This window comes from Montipora foliosa, chromosome 7, assembly GCF_036669935.1.
Source record: "Montipora foliosa isolate CH-2021 chromosome 7, ASM3666993v2, whole genome shotgun sequence".
NCBI lineage: Eukaryota > Metazoa > Cnidaria > Anthozoa > Scleractinia > Acroporidae > Montipora > Montipora foliosa.
This window is the reverse complement of record NC_090875.1, coordinates 25,811,948-25,832,288: the sequence shown is the minus strand read 5'-3', so window position 1 is coordinate 25,832,288 and position 20,341 is coordinate 25,811,948. Positions and strand designations below refer to the sequence as shown.

Sequence of the window (20,341 nt, the reverse complement as noted above, 5' to 3'; positions counted from 1 at the left end):
AGGAAAAATATGCGCAGTTTGCGTGTATGAATAACAAAAGATGCGCCGCTTATCAGAGTTACACTCAATTTGCGTGTAAAGCTTGTGTAAATAATAATTATTTACACTCATGTGTCGCGCATGTCTTTCACATGTACATGTATTTTGCGTGTAAAGACGCCATATTGCATGCATTTTACACACGTGTTAGTGCTGCTATTCCTGCGGCCTGCACTGTACTTCTGGCTTGAGATAAAAATTAATACAAACTGCTGCTCAAGATTCACAGGGATAGGCTTTTTTTCGACCAAGTAGCTTTGCATCGTGGTGTTACGCAAGGTGACCATTTGGAAATTCAAAGTGCTGTATTTTCGAAATGAAAGATGTCACGGAACTGGAAACTTTAAAAAAATGTATTCATTTCTAGGTCATTTTCAGAAGACCTTGAGATTTTGATTTAGAATTTGATGTTTTCTTTCCTCTCTCGAGTGGGTTCCAGAAGGAGATCCAGTTGGCGATCCAGTTTGGGGGTCCATGTTTTGTACCATCCCTGCTCAAGACCTAATAAAATCTCCCTTCAATTCCATGCACAAACCATCGTTAAGTTACAGCAAGCATAAGTTTATTTGAACATCTCTCTTCCCCTCGGCAGCATTAATTACTACCATTTAGGTAAACTAGTTTAAAACTGAATTCCAAGATTCCAGATCTAAATTAAAACATCTAATGGCAGAAGTGCCATGTGTTTCCCTGATTGTGTAAGTTGGCTGGGAGAAAATTTTATGATAGTTAGGTTTATGTTTATTAGAAAGATTTAGCCTTGAGCTTATGGCAAACAGCAAACGTTAGACTGTTTTGCATTTTGCCAGAAAAGGAAGAACCTTGTTTGATGCTCAGCTCCAGGGATCAAGCAACTTCTCTTAGGAGCAAGACAGCAGAATTTTCATGCATTTATGACAAGCAGCAGCCTGCCATTTCACATACATGGGTTGCTAAATCCATCTACGGTGTATTGTCAGAAAATGTCACAGGTAAACCATAAAATAGTCTAGTCATTATCTTACTTAACCCATTGACTCCTGAACTGCCTCCATTGATGAGTAAAATCATTTGGCATTAGACAGAGTAATAGCTATTATGTCTCACTCCCAGGGGTCAATGGGTTTTAATTTTTAATGTCTCTGTTCCTTATGTTTGTGTGCTAACTACTAGTTATGATCAAACATTGACTCCAGTTGGCGTTAATGGGGGAGCACTGCCTTGTGTTAGGTTAGCCTGTGCGACTTCCGGTGATTGTGTGACAAAGGAACCTCACTTATCTCCCCAGCACTAGGAGCTGAATGCAAAACAGCACGTGCTGGATCGGACAAGAGTATTGGTTAGCAGGCGATATTCAAAAGGCAATGCAGCCAATAATCTTGGGGAAAGTCGCTGCGCAGTCTTAACTGCACCACACAAGAGTGTCCTGAGTTTATTGACAGACAACGAGGCCCAATCTCAACTCCAAAGGGAGGGAGGGAGGGAAAAAACCAAATCGTAAAGCACACTAATATATGGAGAGCTAACTGCGCTGAACAACAGAACATACTGTAAGTGATCTCTAAATAGCTTTCACATGCTTTTATAGAACTTTGAAAAAAGCGCCAATGCCGTGGATTGTACTAGCCTGCTAGCAACAACAAAGCTGTGAAGGTCAAAGCGAGAATACAATAAATTCTTAGTGTTTGCTGACCTTGGCAACTAGATGGCACAAACGCTACATTGAAAACAGAGCCGCCATGAGAGGGTTATAGATAATATCGTCACGATCCATTAACTACATTTTACTTGCATTACAGTAAAATTGCCTTTAAAAATTTACAGGTACATGCAGTAACACTTCCCATAACATGGGAAGTAACTACATCTAGTTGCAAAATTGTTGAGACACTTTCATTAAAAAACACCTTTTCTAGCTTCCAATGCCCGCTGTTTCTAGAACTTAAACCTTTCCCACTTCCTCTCCCCTCTCCCCCTTTCAATGTTGACTGCTTATAGTCCGGCGGATATGTGCATATTTGAGGGAAATCGTGCACTTTGTGAAGAAATCACCAAATTTTGCACAAAGGTAGCTTAGGATACAATGAAAACTCTCTGATATGGAGCCACCGCTAAAAATCATGTTAAGAGCATTTAAGTGGTTATTTTGCATGAAAACGAGGCTAAAATCATAAAATACCTATTTCGCCTATCATGTGAATATTAACACCTTTGGATACACTGGTTTTCCTTGCTTTTTGTTATTATAACTTCATTTGCTAACCCAGCTCCATGTTCATCTCATCTATGATCTCCTGTGATCTTGTAAATTCTGAATTACCTTGACCTTGACCTTCAGTCACTTTTATACAGCACATACAAAAAAGTTCTTGCCATTACGTTTTGGTGAGGCACTTCACATAACTTTAAAATGGACATTAATGGGGAAGTTACAGCTCATAACTTGGAGAACTTGTTGGCGAAGCTAAGCGCCGGTGACATGGTGGCACTAGAAGCTAAATATCACAAATCATGCTTAACAACACTGAGCAACGACAACAAGGTCAAAAGCGGCGAAAGTAGATGGCGACGAAAAATTGACTCACGGAATTGTCCTTGCAGAATTAATTTCATACATAGAGGAAAGTCGAGCTGAAAGTAAGAGTGTTTTAGTGTTTAAGATGACAAAGCTGACGGAAATGTACACATCCAGATTAAAGCAACTTGGCATTGTTCAACCAGGCGCTCTGCATTCAACTAGACTAAAGGATAGGATACTAGCAAGTATTCCTAGTCTACGACCCTACAAACAGGGTCGGGATACGTTGTTGGCTTTTGATAGCGACATTGGAACAGCACTACAGCAAGTCTGTGAAGATGACAAAGACACTAATGCAAACTACCTTGGAAAGGCAGCCACTATTGATAGGAAGGAAATGTTGGCTACCAAGTCTACTTTTAAGGGGACATTTCAAAGACAGTGTCAAGAGAGCTCAGTTCCATCATCTCTGGTGTCTTTGGTAAAGATGATTTTGTATGGGCCAAACATTGCCCAACATTGCAACCGCCCACCGGTGGCTCAGTTGGTTGAGCACCGGGCTGTCACGTGGGAGGTCGTGAGTTCAACTCCGGCCAGACCAACACTCAGGGTCTTTAAATAACTGAGGAGAAAGTGCTGCCTTTTTAATTACATCTGCAAATGGTTAGACTCTCTAGTCTTCTCGGATAAGGACGATAAGCCGGAGGTCCCGTCTCACAATCCTTCAATGTTCATAATCCCGTGGGACGTAAAAGAACCCGCACACTTGTAGCAAAGAGTAGGGCATGTAGTTCCCGGTGTTGTGGTCTGTCTTCTGTGGTATATACAGAGGGCCATGTGTTAGAAAACTCATTACTGGGTTAATCATGTATTACCCTCTCTAAATAAAGAATATTGTATTGTATTGTATTGTACTCACTGTTGCCCAGTTACTTCAGTTCAACTGCTTTTTCCGTCGCCGTGAGACAAATTCAAATTGTGGTCGCCATAGTAACGACCGAGAAACACCTGCACAAACGCGCAAACGAGAGCTAGTGGACACTCTTTTTAAATTGGGCATATCGATTTCCTATAATCGTGTTCTTGGCATCTCAACGGAGATTGGAAACTCCGTCTGTCGTAGATTTGAAGAGGATGGTGTTTTGTGCCCCATTAAACTACGAAGAGGCCTGTTTACAACTTCAGCCATAGACAACATCGACCACAACCCCAGCTCAAACACGGCCCAGGGTTCGTTTCATGGAACTAACATTTCCCTTTTCCAAAATATATCTGAAGGTAATCCAGGATGTGAGCGAGAGGCGATCGTCATGGCAAATGATACTGGATCAGTTACTAAATCAATTTGTTCTTTGCCAGAATGGTATGTGAAGGTACCCCCTGCTCTTCTGTGAGGCGAAAGAGCACAACCACCAGACATGGGTAGACCCGAAGGTGTCGATGGCTGTTTTCTATCAAGGGCAATCACTGACGAATATGAATGGGTTGATCAAGTGAAGATATCAGTAAATCAAGAATAATATCAGGGAGAGACACCAGTAGCTTGGGCAGCACATCATGCCAACTTACAGCCAAAGCAAGCAGTAATGCCAGCAATAACATCGCTGCTTCCTTTTTTCCCAGATGCGGCTAAACGTGTGCCGATGATTCGCCACTCGATGGACGTGATCAAGAAACCCACAGAATACCTCAACCCTGGCCAGGTCCCAGTCATAGCAGTTGATCAACCGTTGTTCACTGTAGCCAAGCAAATACAATGGAACTGGCCTGAGTCCCATGGCGAGTAACACTTTGTTTTCATTCTTGGAGGACTTCTTATATGGATGGCAGCCCTTTCAGTTCTCGGTAACTGGCTAGAAGATAGAAGAGGCTTCCACAGACCTATGCGCGCCTTCTCGATGGTGGATTTACAGTACAGAAGTGTTTTCAGCCATCGCCATTGACCAAGCACATGAACAGAATACTGCTATGGTGAAGGGTCACGGGGGAGCTGTTGGGCTGACAGAAAATCCTGCCGCTCTACGGCGCTGGATGATTTTTGGCACAGAAGTTGCAAGGTTGATAGCATAAGTTGAAGCTTCCTCAGACACAGCATCACGAAGAGGCAAAAAGCACCCAGCTATCTTTCACTAAGGATGTGAAGTCTTTAACCTCGGTCATCGTTGACATGGGAAATCCGTTCACTGATGAAAGTGGAGATCTTCTCGTTCTTGACACTAAAGATTTAGCTGATGCTTCTGTAGTGAAAACAGTAGAAGAGATCGAAACACTTGGACAAGAACAGTTCGAAACATTCGTCAAGGAGAGATTAAGTGAAGAAAAAACAAAGAACATGCATGATCCTATTAAGAAGAATAAGCTTCCACAGTTTAGAAGTCCTCGCCAGAAAGAACCATCCAAAGACAAGCAGCAAATCTCAACTTTTAAGAGTGACTGTGCACTTTTCTCACGGCTGTTTATCTCGTGTCAAACAAGAGAAGGAGACTTGGACGTTTTTTTTTAAACATGAACACCAAGGTTGTCCACCATCAATATCACAAAAGGGAAAGCTTCGTCTTCCAGGAAAGAAATCCGACCTGACAGACTGCATTCAATCACTTTCGCAGCCTCGAACCAGTGCCCCGACACCAATAGATGTAGCTATAATTGATGGTGCAGCAGCTATTAACATGCTAAAACCAACAAATACAGTAAGCAGTTCTGGTGTTCATTCCATATGTCAAGGGCCAGCTGCAGCATGTGCAAAGACTTGACATCATATGGGACGAGTATGTACCAAACAGTTTGAAAGCAACGACCAGAGAAAAGAGAGGACGTGGTATTCGCCGGCGTGTTCAGTCTTTGACAACTTTTCCAAAAAACTGGAAGGAATTCCTGCGTGTAGATGAAAACAAGAAGGAACTATTAAGTTTTTTAGCAGAACAGATTCCTCCTGTAGAGTTCGGCGATGGGAAGCAAGTCATTACCACGAAAGGAGAACAGGTTCTTTGTAGTCCACTGCGGTTTGACAGTTCTAGCCATACTCCATGTAACTACGAGGAAGCTGACACCAGAATTTTAGTTCATGCAGCAGATGCGTCGAAAGCAGGACACAAGAACATCGTCATCCGTACTGTAGACACTGATGTCGTTATCATCTGCATTGGCATGACCCAGAAGCTTAACATCAATGAGCTGTGGATTGCCTTTGGCAGTGGCACTAGTTTGAGATAACTAGCTGTTCATGAAATTGCATCTCGTCTTGGTCCTGAAAAGGCAAGATCACTACCCGTGTTTCACGCTTTTAATGGCTGTGATGCTGTTTCTTGTTTCTCTGGGAAAGGGAAGAGACTGCATGGATCACGTGGATGGCCTATGAAGAAGCAACGTCGGCATTCCTTCAATTGTCCAACAACCCAGATTATGTGAGTGAAGAATGCCTGAGAAAGCTAGAGCGATTCGTTGCTCTTCTGTATGACCGCACCAGTACCAAAATGCGCGTTAACGAGGCACGCAAGCAGCGGTTTTCACAGAAGGCAAAGGCTATTGAATCTATACCCCCAACGCAGGCTGCTCTTATCCAGCATACTAGAAGAGCAGCATACCAGGGTAGACATTGCTGGGGTCAAGCAATTGTTCCAGTGATGAACTTACCATGTCCAAGTCAATGGGGATGGATGAAGACTGATTATGGCTGGAAGCCCCTCTGGACCACATTGCCAGACGTATCATCATCTTGTGATGCACTTACAAAATGTCGCTGCAAGAAAGGTTGCAGGTCTAACTGCTCATGCATCCAATGGGCTCTTAAGTGCACTGCACTTTGCACTTGTGGTGGAGACTGTGTAATAGATTGATTACGCTTATCAAGGTTGGGGGAATAACTGATTAACTGAGACTTGCTATTTTATATAATACCCCCACTGCAAAAGTCATGCGAAAGCTTCGAATTCATAGTACTGAAAAAATCCAAGGTGGCCGCTATTGTTGCAACCTGCAGTTGACTTAAGATGGCTATCACAAGTCATTCAAACACCCCTCCCCTTTTATTTAATTAATTTGGGAACAATATTGCTGAGGTGTGAAGTATTTAATATAAGTAGCGAGAAGACTTAAGGTGGCACAAAATTTACAATTTCCAGCACATTCCAAGACTTAGATTTTGATGTGTCAATTTTCAAAAATTTAAGGTGGCCCTGAACCCCATATACAGATTTTTTTTAAACTTTGCCAAAAGTCGCATCTTATCCCGATTATCAAAATTCTGTAATAAGAAAGAGTTTCACCGTTCCGTTTTTGAAATATAAGCGCTTAAAGGTGAAATTAAGGGTGTTGTTATCTGGTCATTGTGTTGCTATGGTAACCTATTGTGTAACGCAATTAATACCAACGTGTTCTCCAGTGATTGGGCAGTTTTTTGATACCACGATTGTAGCATCAATTGATAAAGAGTGGTAATTATGACCCATCAAAATCTAAGTCTTGGAAAGTGCTGAAAACTGTTTTAAGCCATGTTAAGTTAACTGCAGATGGCCCCTCTTTTCGAGGTCACGTGCTTTGCTTTTAAATATTGAGACTTTCTGAAAGTGCTTTAACTGCTCAAACCAATGAAAACACCTCCTAACTAGTGTTGTTGTCTTATAATCATTGACATGTGTTACGTGTGAAGCAAACCTAAAGTCAGATGAAAAGACAGTACAGTTGTGAAGGTCAAGGTCATGACGAAAATTACCTTGTCGTGTGTAAAAAAAAAACTTATAAGTTCCTGTGTTGTATTGTTAGTTGACGATATCATGACGTCAAATACAAGTAATACCAATGTAATTTGGAACATTTTGAATTAATGTGATAGGCCAGAATGGGTATCTTGCTAGTCTAGCCTCGCTTTCATGCATAAAGACCCCTTAAATGGCCTAGACCTAATTTCTGTCAATGGCTCCATACCAAAATCTCTTTAGACTGCCATAAACAACCTCTGTGCAAAATTTGGTGCTTTCTTCACAAAGTGCAGTTTTTTTCACATATCCGCCAGACTATTAAGTTTCCAACATTTTTTTGTCTTGCTAGCAACACTGATAAGGGAGGGGGGGGGGGGGGGCTGCAGTGTGAGAAATAATAGGGGAATTAATAACGCCCCAAGAAGGTGAAGTGTCTCCACTATTTTTGCAACTTGTTGTAGTTACTAGTGATAAGCCAATACTCAACTGGTATAGAGTAGGCACCAGGAGTCACGTCCGACAATGGAAGAGGTCATAGCATCTCGTTGGAAAGCCACCACCAACTTCAAACTGCACAGCCCCCGGTCAATGAGGTTCTTTCTTGCCACAGGTCGCCTGCCTCAATTGGCAGTGCAGGGAGGCAGAGTTTCTTCTTTTTTGGTCACCATAAACCAGAAAAATTTTGCAATTCCTTTGCCGGCTTGGAATTTTTTTTCCCTGGCGTTTTCCATGCCATGTTATTTGGGACCATAACTAATGCATGACGTAATGTGTGACATATTACTGTGGCGCAGCAAAGCAAATTGAAGATGCAAGAACAACAGCAGTGATTAACAACATTGCTGCATTACAAGAGACTTGGCTACCTGAAACTGGCTCCCTTAGAGAGGAACTATATATTTCTGTTCAGTGGAGAACCGGTAGGTCTTCGATTGACCAATCTCTAGAATAAGTGTTATCTGGTGACATGCCAGAGCACGTCGTCTACAAGGGCTTTAAAGCCAGGTGCAGGATCAGTGCGAATCATGGCGTGTGGGCCGTCTAATGGACTCATCAGTATGTACAGCTGGATGAGCCAATTGTGGAGTGAAACATGTCCTTCTTCTCCAAGGAGCAAGGAGAGTGTGAAAGACTAGTGCATTCCCTCAGCACTAGAATGAGTTGACGCGAGCGCTTACAACGTCTGCGGCGATTGCCACTCCCACTACATCTGTAGGTGGGCTTGAGCACTGCTCAATGCGGTCCTGGTATGGCTGGTGGAGGGAAGCGCAGACCTGGCAGCCTTGTGGGACGTGGCTGATTGCGTTATCCATATCCAAGGCAAAAGAATAGGGCTTCACTACTGACTTCAGTTGATGGTCGGAATGGTGACATAACTGAATATAGAACGCAGTCAGGAGGCCATCTAAAACTTGACGTGGAATGATGATACTCTTGCAAGCAGGTGACAAGGGGTCTGTGCCTTTGATGACGAGTAGTCCATGCCTGGCAATTGTGGCCACATTCAGATGGCGTTTAACATCCTTGATATTTTTGAGCTGTTTGGATGGCCTGGTGCCTTGCTTAAGATGAGCATGTGTACACCGGAGATCATTGCATTCGAACTAGATGGAGAGCCATGCTGGCCAGCTAGTTCCTTGAGGCCGTTAAGGAGATCTTGGATGGGCACTCTTTGCAAAAAATAGACTAATCTAGGCGTTGCTTAAAGGAACATACTTGGCACAATTATTGATCTTCGCAGGCAGGGGCATTGGTGCTGGCAAAGCCTGATGGGAGGGTCGCGGTGCCAGCAACGTGTCTAACAGATGCTTGATAGCGGCTGAATGTAGACACAAAGGTTGCGTCTGTGGGGCTTGTTGAGAACTCTCCTTGACATAATTTTTTGTAAGCTTGTACGCATGGCTTACTGTCAGTTAGAATGCATGCCTACTAGTGATGATGATTGATAAGGCCTCAACCTCACAAGGCAACCATGTGGACTGGGTGCCACATAGCTTTGCATCATGGGGCCTGGGTAGAGTTATCATGCGACTCTCGGAAATTGCACTCTGGGGTTCATGGAAGGAGGATTGAATTAAGTCAGTCCAGCCAGTGATAGCATTGTCGAGTGGGGCTTAGAGTACAGAGCAACATGGTACAACTTGGGACAAAATCTTACAAGCACCGCTAAATGATCTCAACTGGTTGACTGTCTTGGGATCTGGACAGGATGCTAACATGGCTATGCGATGAGGGCTTGCTTTAAGGATGCCTGCATTCCAGATGTACATTGTAAACCAATACTGTTTTAGACTGAGGGTTAATTATGGTTTTGGATAGAGATAGGTGAAGGTTACATTGGTACAGTGCACATACATGTAGGACTCTTTCCCAGTTGTTGAGTAGGTTGGTTTGAGTACCACCACCACAGTACAGGTCATCAGCTAACTTCATCACAGTGCCTTCTTCTAGTAGATCACCTAGCACACAGCACATACAGTAAGCTCTTTGAGGGCAGTCTCAGAGCTGGGCATGTATGTACACTTGGACTCCCTTGAAGGGAGTGGCAACACTGCAATACTTCATGGAGCTCTGTGAAAGAGGTATCTGATAAAATGCGCTTGTTAAGGTCAGTGATGATTAGGTGCTTCCACTGAGTGATGTGGCGTAATACAGAATCTATGTTGGGCTCGGCGAGGGCTGAGGCTTGCTGTAACGTCTGACGTCAGCAAAGGCTTTGAAGAGTCTAAAGCCGCCATCGTTGATCGCGTGAACACACAGATAATGGAAGTTCGTTGGCGTCTGTTCCATTTCTGGTGACAGATACCTCAGAGTGAGCAAGAGAATTTAGTCCCTTGTGCAAGCTGCTTTGCAAGATTTATTTTGACAAGCAAGTAATTGGTGTTTATCTTTGTGCAATCTCCTTTTGTTTACAAGAGATGGTTGAGGTCATGACGTCAAAGTCACACTACTCGGTAAGAGAAGCCACAGTACTCGGTTGAAAATGGCTTGTCTACCTAAACGTATCTGATATATTGGAACCAAGAAAGTGCAAATGTAAGGTAAACGTAACATTTTATTTATTTTTTTATACCTTTACTTAAAAGTGGTAACTTCAAAGTGGTTTTCCAACAGTACTCGGCAACCTTTAGGGTAAACTAGATAATGCTTTATATTATTTCTTTAGAGTGGGAGTGAGTACTGTTGAAAATCCACTTTTAAAATGCAAAACATGTGAACTTGATACATAATTTTGAGAAAAAAATCATTGATAATTACGTGCCTTGCATGCAATGCCTTGCATGCAATAAGTATAATGCGAACAGTTTAGGAAATCTGAGCAAAAACTGCTCGTGACACTGTGTGTCATTTTGGCGAGAACTGTTGCTGTCTAATGAAATGTAAACCAGCTCTTACATTTTATCTAATTAACCAATTCCAGTGTACTGGAAGAATTCCCTTCAGCTTTATTCTGCACATAATTTATTATTGTTGACATTATCCATTCATTGCTACAGTTTACAATATTGAAATAGTCACTCTAGTACTTTGTTCTGTACCCCTTTGAACCCAATACAGCTTCAATACGTTTTGGCGTGCTCTCTATAGTTTTGTCAATCAACTTGACCTCGATTTTAGCAAACATATCAAGTACTCTGTTTTTGAAATCTTCAAATGTTTCTTTTCTTATTTGGCACGATACTGCTTCCTCAGCTAAACTCTTTTTAACAACATGAAAAATATTTTCAATAGGATTGAGATCTGGTGAACGAGGCGGAATTTTATGGTGTTCAGCTTCAATCTGTTCCATAGCTCTAACTGAAGCTTTGCTGTTTTGTGAGGGATCGTTATCCATTACAAATAAACGTCTTCCATTTCTTTTTGGTCCTGCTTGAGTAAAGCATGAATTAAAATTGTCTTTTATAAACTGCGAAAAAAAAGCAGCATTCATTTTCTCATAGGTTTCCTTCAAGATAACTCCTTTTCCATATGCAATTGCCACCAGTATATGAAGTCTTCGTCCTCCTGCAAGATTTTGAGACCCTTTTGCAGTAACCTGAAGTCCCTCACCTTTCTTTCACCAAACTCTTGCCTTTGGTGAGCTTGCGTCACTCATGGGTTTTCCTTTGTGAATGAAAGAAACTGCGTCCAAGTAAAATGCGATATCTTCTTTCCAAGTATGCATGGTACCCACGGATATAAGAATAGACGTGAAGAAGTTCGTTTGTCATACTTAATTAAGCTGTAGAAAGAACTTTTCCAAGTGAGCCACATCAGATTATGAATCAACAGTGAATTGTTTTACAAAATGTCGGCCGATAATTTGGCTGTCAAAAAGGCGAGAAATGTCTAAAGCCGCTCCAATAGCTATCAATGCCCGCAAAGTCGATTTGCTCTGCAAACAAAAGGTTCAAGTGCTGAAGCCCCAGACGTACATCTCTGAAATTTTTAAGACTTCGTAATTCCTACCCTATTACTACAGTTACAGTTTTCTTGTCTATATAGTGCTACTTTTAATTAGAAACATTTCCATTATTTATACACATTAAACAACTATGAAATGACGGAATCAGATATTTTGTTGTGAACTGTTAGTCAGAGAAATACAGTACAGTAACTTACAAAAAATATATCAAGAATATCAACCTAATAAAATATTTTGTATGATACGCATTAAAATTGACATTAGACCATGCCCATTGAGTATTTTTAGTGATCCTGTATTAAGCGGCCAGTTTCTCAAGTCCCGAGGGTGGCCGTTATATACAGGTTCTACTGTACTCATCCTCGGAGACCCAGGGGCAGATCGCGGAGGCAAGGGAAAGTCAAAACGGGCAAAAGAAAATGGCGACGAAGAAAAACATAGTGGGGCGAGAAGAGCCCCTGGGGACAAGTTCTTACCAGACCAGTTCCAAACAGCAGAGGTAATTCTCAATTCTGATTGATGCCAGAAATTCTTTGTGTTTTTCTGCCCAATCAGAGGTCAGCAGGCCGTGAAGTCGTTTCGTGTCTTCTTACACGGAAATCACTTGATCGCCATACTCGCCTTGGTTTGTTTGGCAAGGTTTTGCTCGAGGAGAAAAGTCTCAATCACAGCACAAAATATACAGGGGATCGTTCGGAATATCAGCGGAGAAATACGCTGGACCTTTCGCAGGTATTGGTACAGTAGCGTATTTCCAAGTGTGCGAAATTTGTTTAAAGATGTTCTCACCGATTCACCTAATAAAATAGCAGTGCAGCGATTACTTAATTGATCTGGCAATTATTTTTATTCTGCCCCGTTATCCTGGTCGAGGTATTTCTAGAAATCTTACATGAATCGTGGTGGCAATAACTTTTGCTAATCTCGAGAAATTCTTGATCGCACGGGCCACACGCAGCACGACTTTATTTCAATGCGCGCCGAATTAAATTAAACGCTATCGAGCTCGTGTTCTCTTCACGATATTGTTCACGATGAGCCAACCGAAAGAAACAGTTCAGTCACGCCTGTTGTCGAGTGCGTTCTTACGTTTTTGTTAACAAACAGAGACAGCGAAACCTTTATGGTAAATTTTTGAAAATATTTGAAGAGGCTTTCGATCAAACTTAAAAGTCCAGGCAGATGATGGTCTTTCTGGTGCATTGTGCGACACTTGTCACAAAAGGCTGAAATCAATCTAGAAAAAAAAAGTCGTCATTTGCCATTTCAGCAAAGCACTTGTTGAAAAGGAGACATCCCCTTTATCCTTTGATACCGAGGCAAGATGCAGAAACTGCTTTTCACAGTGACATGGAAAAAGGTTATAGAATTCCCTTTGAAAATGTACCAATTAAGCCAATTCCACCATCCTCAGTGATGTATTGTCCTGGTGAGTTAAAAAATCACCATGAGGAAAGCACCCAAACACCAAAATCAAGTTGCCACTGCTTTCCAAAATCAAGCAAAGGAATATCTGTCAAGGTATACACAATTTCAATAATTCTGTATACATACACACACTGTATGTTGATGTAGAAACACATGTTTTATTATACTGACAGTACACTAGAAAATGACATTTGCCATTGTTGTAATGGCATATTCTTAAGTTTCAAGTTTTTTGCAAATTACTTAGTTTAACTTTTTACAAAAGATGCCATATCCTTATCCTTTAGGACTGGCTCAGAACAGATGTTCAGCCAAGTGCTCCGGCTTATTGTCACACAAGGTTAAGATTTTATATTTGCAGAGGTACAACTCAGATTATGTACTACATGGATCCAAACTCGTTTTACTATTGGAGAAGATTTCTTTCAGCATTGTTTAAGAAACCTCAGGACTCCGTTGTTGTTATTACTGTCGAACACACAACACACTTTTGTATGAAATATGAAATAGCAAACAAGAATTTCCTTAGAGCAAAATTAATGTTGCTTGAGAACATTAATGACAGCCCAACTTACAGTGCTCACAATCTCTTTCCTGTGTTCTTTGCAACTGTCTTTAATCTTTTTTCACGTTCAGATTATTGTCCATTATCCAAGTAACATTGTCTTAAAGGAATTGCCAGCACATTTGCACAGCCTGGGTATTGCCCTTTGCAAGGCTATTAAAGAACACATCAGCTGTTACTTTGGCAGCATTCAGAAGCAAACGTTTTCTCTGGAGATCAGCAAAATTTCAGCCACAGCAATTGATGCAAGAAATCGAGAAATACCACGACTAAGAAAAGGAGATCAAAAGTAATCGCTGCTATTTTGTTAGGTGAATCGGGGAGGACATCATTAAGAAAATCTCGCACACTTGGAAATACGATGCTGTAATGATACCTGCGAAAGGTTCAGCGTAATTCTCCGCCGATATTCCGAACGATTTCGGATTTCATTTTTGTGCTGTGAGACTTTTCTCCTCGAGCAAAACCTTGCCAAACAAACCAAGGCGAGTATGGCGAACAAGTGATTTCCGTGTAAGAAGACACGAAACGACTTCACGGCCTGCTGATCTCTGATTGGGCAGAAAAACACAAAGAATTTCTGGCACCAATCAGAATTGAGAATTACCTCTGCTGTTTGGAACTGGTCTGGTAAGAACTTGTCCCCAGGGGCTCTTCTCGCCCCACTATGTTTTTCTTCGTCGCCATTTTCTTTCGCACGTTTTGACTTTCCCTTGCCTCCGCGATCTGCCCCTGGGTCTCCGAGGATGTACTGTACTAAACACAAGCAACTTTTTGATTTTTCTTCTGTTCTCTTACTTAAAGATACCTCTTCCTGATCATCAAAGCCTGGTTTTGATATAATTGCAATTTTCGCAAGGGTCAACGCGATCGCAGCGCGCAGCGATCATTGAGATCAAATGGAAACCATACAATCTGCGATCGTTACGATCGTTGCGACTGCAATCATAAATATACAAAACTTTGTATCTCTGCGATCGCAGTCAGTTTTCAGACTACAAGACTGCATTGAGCGGTCGAGTCAAACAGCGTGACTACAAAGTGCCGGGTTCTTTCAAAAGTTGAGAAAGGTAGTGCGAAGCAGAAATAAGGCTAAATTTTACATTTTCCAATGCTCGGGGTGTGAAAATGTCTCCGAAAGTGAAGTGAAGAACAAACCAGTGTAATCATTCTAGCAGATTTCAATTAAACTCAATCGGAAAAGGAAAGTGGAAATACGAGTTTGATTGGAGAGTTTTTCTTCTTCTTAATGGTGTACTTGATTTTGTGGTCCACTTAATTTTACTTCACACATCCTAAATTTGATTGACAGGAGTTGAAGTGGGCGTAGAGAGTCGAGTATTCCCTAAGCTAAGTTTGCCAGCCAATCACAGCCGAGTTGTTGTGAATATGCAAATTGTTATGCCGCCCGTTGAAAAACTGGGCACTGCAAGTACATGTCGCGAAAGACAATAGAATTGTGGGCGATGCAGGTTAATCACAGTGAAGTACTAGGCAGTCAGCAAGATTCAATGCGTTTATTAAAATCAGGCTAGTCCGACCATTTACAGCACTTGCGGTTAAAACTAAAAGGAAACGTGTGATTTTTATGTCAGAAGAAACAAAAACTACGATAAGACTCTGTGCAGGAAAAAGAAGGTAAAACGAACCACATGTACAAGGTCTACAAGCGTGACTTATGTCTGATCTTGACTCCAAGGCTAAAAACTCCAAATTTGCTACAGTTGAAACAATTGCGAAAGTTATCCAATAGCTCCTAACATTGTGATGGACTCCTTGCAACTGAGTAAGTGTTTTTTTAGGAAAAGACTAATCTAGTGGATACCTTCTGATGTAAATGAAATAAAAATGAGTAAAGCTTTGTACGCCTACCCGAAGAACAGATTTGTAAAGATCATGCGATAAAATAATCAATGCTACAATAATTTAATTTTATTATGAAAGAAGAGTGGTCCTTTAACGTAACTAATTAAAATGTCATTTTTTGCGGATAATGTGACACTCGTCACTCGTGGTATAAGCTATGGTCTTGTAACACGATGATTCTAGACCATTCACTAAGTGTTCCAACTAAATAATTATAATTATCTAGTTTTGTAGGATTTGAGCTTTTAGGGGCACTGCATGTGGCAGGACGCATGATCTTGGCATTATCATCAGCATGGATCTAATCAAGAAATGAAGAGAGGGCCTGCGTTATCTCAGGCTTTACTGACGCTAAGGAGTGCGATCACAGCTCCATCCCATACTGCTGCTTGACGAACTTGGGTGACTCTAGGTGCACAAGCCTGAGCCATGTGGACTTTTTTTTTTTTTTTTTTTTTTTTTTTTTTTTTTTTTTTTTTAAATAATAATTTTATTTTTTAAATATGCACACTTACACCATAAAACATTGCAAACTACAGTAAACGATACAATGAGTATTGCAATACGAACGTGACATGAATTACAGCACTACTAAGCACTAATTGCATTAAAATTACGTTTTCTAACATGAGAAGAAAAAGAAAGAAAAAAAAAAAAAGAAAAGATAATAATAATAGATAAAATAAATAAATGACATACGACTTCTAGCACTTCTAAAAACCATCTCTTTCCTTTAGGGTTACATTTATAATGATAGTTTTAAAATAGAGGAATCAATATTTAAAAATTCAAGGTTAAGGTTAAGGGTTTAGGAGACTCGTTGCAGCGGGGACAGAAGTGGCTTCCATTTCTTTGAATTTCTTATTGTGTTGTTTTCCAATTGGTGCGTCTGTTTCAGGGAAAGCAAGAAGTTGTTTTGGGTTGGGGATCGTTCTTTCGAACGGCAAATCCAAATGTAGTGCTTAGCCATTAGGCAAAAAAATTAATTTGGAGTTTAAAATTGGAGTCGTCTGGCTTCAGGCCTAAGGCCGTTTCCATTCCTAAGTGGTTCTCTTTTGAAAGCACGTGGCACGCCTGCAGCCATATAGAGAGGTCATTCCAAAAAATTCTACTTTTTTCACATCCCCAGAATAAATGTAACAGATCTTCTTTTTTATCATGGCAGAAGGTGCATGTTCCGTCCTCTCTAATTCCTATTTTTTGCAGAAAATTATTGGTCGCCAGCCGTCTATGTAAAAATCTGAAATTGAAGTCAATTAATTTGGAACTCTTTGTACACGCAGCAGACAATAGGTAGGCTTTTCTCCAGTCAATTTTTACCTTGGCTGTGGACCCGATTTCTTTCTGCCACCTCTCTTGAGATAATAGCGGTCGTTCCGCTTGGTCAGAAATTAATTTCTTGTAAACTATTCTCGATGGTTTTTGGTGCTTTAGGAACGTGTTCATGAAATTGTCATACTTCAGCTGAGACCTCGGAATCTGTTGCTGTAAAGGTTTAATAGCAGAGATTATGCCAAAAAAAGTTAGTGGTCTGACTTTTAGTTGATATTTATTTTGAAAGCTGGCAAGGGAAAGAAAGTTGTTAGAATCATCCATTAAATGTTTTACTTGTGTTATACCTTTGGAAAGCCAATCTTTGCATAGTACTGGTGCATTGTTTATCCTTATTAATGAATTTTGCCAGAGAGGTAGAGCTAGAAAGTGATCTTTGGACACTATTCCTTTCTCAAAGAAGGTCTCAGACCATATTTCTATAACTTCTTTAACAAAAGGGTCTTCTATGTTTAGATTACCAATGTCTTTTTTGTTTAGGTTTCCTTTAAAGACGGCGTTGCCTCCATATGTTGCGAGTTCTAGATCAAAAAAAACTTTCCATTTGCTGCAGTTTTCTGTGTTCAGGTATTTTTTAATCCAGGTAGCTTTAAGGGATTTGTTAAAAGTTGTAATATCGATCATTTTGAGTCCACCTTCAGAATAATCATTGATGATAACCTTGCGTTTAATTTTATCACCTTTATCATTCCATAAGAATTTAAAAAACATCCTATTAATCTCTTTAATTGCATGGTGCTTAGTTTGCAACGATGTGAGTACGTATACAAGTTGCGATGCTACTAGGCTCTTCAGAACAACAATTTTCCCTATTAAGCTAAGTCTTCGAAATTTCCAGCATCCTAAGATAGATTTAACTTTCGTAAGCTTTTCGTTGTAATTTAAAGATATTGCCGCATCGCGATCCGTTGCGAACCAAACGCCAAGTGCCTTAGTCTTTCCCTTTTGCCATTTAAAATTCATTTCCGGGCAAAATGTTTGATAGCTGTTTGTTTTAGACCCTATCCAGAGAGCTTCTGTTTTCTTGTCATTCAGTCTGAGGCCAGATATTTTACCAAAAGCTTCTATCAAAGAAAGCGAAGACTTAAAGGATTGTTCAGATCCATCTAAAATGAGCGTCGTATCGTCTGCATATTGGCTTAATTTAAATTCAGTATCCTGTATCTTAATACCTCTAATTTCGCTTTTATTTCGTATGGCTTCAGCGAGTATTTCTACAGAGAGTATGAAAAGGTAAGGCGATAGAGGGCACCCTTGTCTGACGCCTCGGCTTAGCTTAAAAAAATTGCTTGTCCATCCATTGTTTAATACGCAGCTTTCGATGTTACAATAAAAGAGCCTGACCCAACTTGACAGCGAGGGACCAAAACCAAAATCTTGAAGAGTTTTGTTGATAAAAGACCATTCGAGAGTATCGAAAGCCTTTTCAAAGTCCAGAAAAAGGAGAAGTCCAGGGATTTTTTTATTACCTGTATATTTGATGACGCTATCTAGTGTACGTATGTTGTCACTGATGCATCTGGTTTTAATGAAGCCTGTTTGATCATCTGATATTAGCTCTGGTAGAACTGTTTTGATTCGCTTCGCGATGGCTTTTGAAGCAATCTTGTAATCGCAATTTAATAGAGTTAAGGGACGCCAATTTTTAATCAAGATAGGGTCAGAATCCTTTTTGGGTATGAGTTTGACAATTCCTCGCCTTTGTGATATAGTCAGGTTACATATTTCATAGGAGAAATTAAAAGCGCTGGTGAGGGTTTCTCCTATGTCTTCCCAGAAAACCATGTAGAATTCACATGGTAGGCCATCTGTACCAGGTGATTTCCCTGCTGCCATGTCTTTTAGGGCCTCCAGGCATTCCTTAGCAGTTAACTGGCCTTCACAAGAGGATCGCTTTTCGTCATTTAATAATTCTCGTGTGGGTGGAAAAAACTCTTCCGGAAAGTCGCTCACTTGCGTTTTGGAACGGTACAGATTTTTATAAAAAGTCTCACACTCATGTAAGATTTCTCTGTCTGATTGAACCAGCTTGTTTTCGTTAATTTTCAATTGAGTGATTGTTCCTTGCTTGCAGTGTCGCTTCTCTAGGTTAAGAAAGTATTTAGTATTTTTCTCACCTTCGTTATACCATCGAGACTTAGATCTTATAATAGCTCCTTTTGTTTGGTATTCAATTAAGGTTTCATGTTCGCATCTTTTCATGTCCAATTCCATCCACAAATCTTGGGAGTTATTTGCAAGGGTATTAGCAATTCGTCCCTCGAGGGTTTTTATTGATTTTTCAATGTCATCCTTCTTTTGCTTAATATTTTCCTTTTTTGATTTTCCATACTTCATTGATGCTTCTCTAATTTTCATTTTTATCATTTCCCACAATAGCCCAGGTGTGACAGTGTTATCTTGTGCATATTCGTGCTTAGTTTGAGTTATAGCTGCTTTAATTTGGTTTACATATTCTTCATCCTTTAGAAAAGAGGTGTTTAATTTCCAAAATCCTCGTCCTCGTTGGTTATTGTGCAGAGATAATTGCAAGGTGATCATTGAATGATCTGTTTTGTAACCTGGGACAATGTCTGCTTTGGTGGTGTTATTAGCGATACAATGACTTACGAGAAAAAAGTCAAGTCTACAATGTATTTCTGGGTTTCTTTGCCTCCATGTGAAGTGTCGTAATCCAGGGTTTTGGACTCTCCAGACATCTATCAAGTCAAACTCACCGGAAAAGCTATTTATAACTTCCAACGATCTTTTATGTGTTCTTGCTAGTCCGCCTTTTTTATCCTTCTCAACGTCCAGCACTAAATTGTAATCCCCTCCTATTATAATCTCATCGCACTTGAGATCGTCTAAATGTTGAAAAACAGAAGTAAAGAAAGTGGGATTGTCATCATTTGGTGCGTATACGTTTATCAAAGTCAGTTGTTTCCCGTTTGTAGTCATGTCACAAACTAGAAAGCGTCCCCCGGGATCAGAATATGTTCGCGAAATTTGGAAAGAGAAGTTATTGTTAAACAATATAATAACACCTGCCTTTTTACTAGTGCCATGTGGACCTGATGGAATTTTCAAGGGTTGGCGTAAGCACCTCATCTTCAGTCACCGCCTCGCCATGGTGGAAAATTCCATTAGTCTTGAAGAGTATGTCCTCTAGAGATGCAATAAACCTCTGATAGAGGTCCTCTGGATGTTCATTAGGCTCCAAGTGAATATCAGCAAAGTCCAGAAAATAGTGCACCAGTTACCAGAAATCCGTAGTGCTGGCGAATACATGAAGTATGCCACTCCAAGTCGATGGATGTTGATTTCCTGACTATTGTATTTCGGAAAATCACTGGACAGTAATTTGCTTTTTGTCCGAGCACTTAATAGCCCCAAAAATTCACCTTTTGTTGTTCTGTGAGGCACCTGGCACAACCCAAGCACTGCTTTGGTGCCCGGTGAGTGCTCATTGTAGCCACTTGGTTGTTTAGGGTACGATCGGTTTGCCAACGAACTTCCTGTTGCTTGAGCTT

At 40.7% G+C, this 20,341-nt stretch overlaps 1 protein-coding gene across 3 annotated transcripts in view; it reads left to right on the top strand.

Moving 5' to 3' along the window:
- LOC138011569 (dynein axonemal heavy chain 6-like) overlaps window positions 1–20,341 on the top strand; it is a 142,303-nt gene that overhangs the window by 82,628 nt on the left and 39,334 nt on the right. For 2 of the 3 annotated variants that reach the window (XR_011124743.1, XM_068858635.1), the window contains one exon: window positions 849–1,010. The gene's annotated coding sequence lies outside the window, so the exon portion shown is untranslated. Of the gene's footprint in view, window positions 1–848; window positions 1,011–17,013; window positions 17,397–20,341 lie in introns of those variants that run through there. The other variant, XM_068858636.1, reaches the window with a different exon arrangement.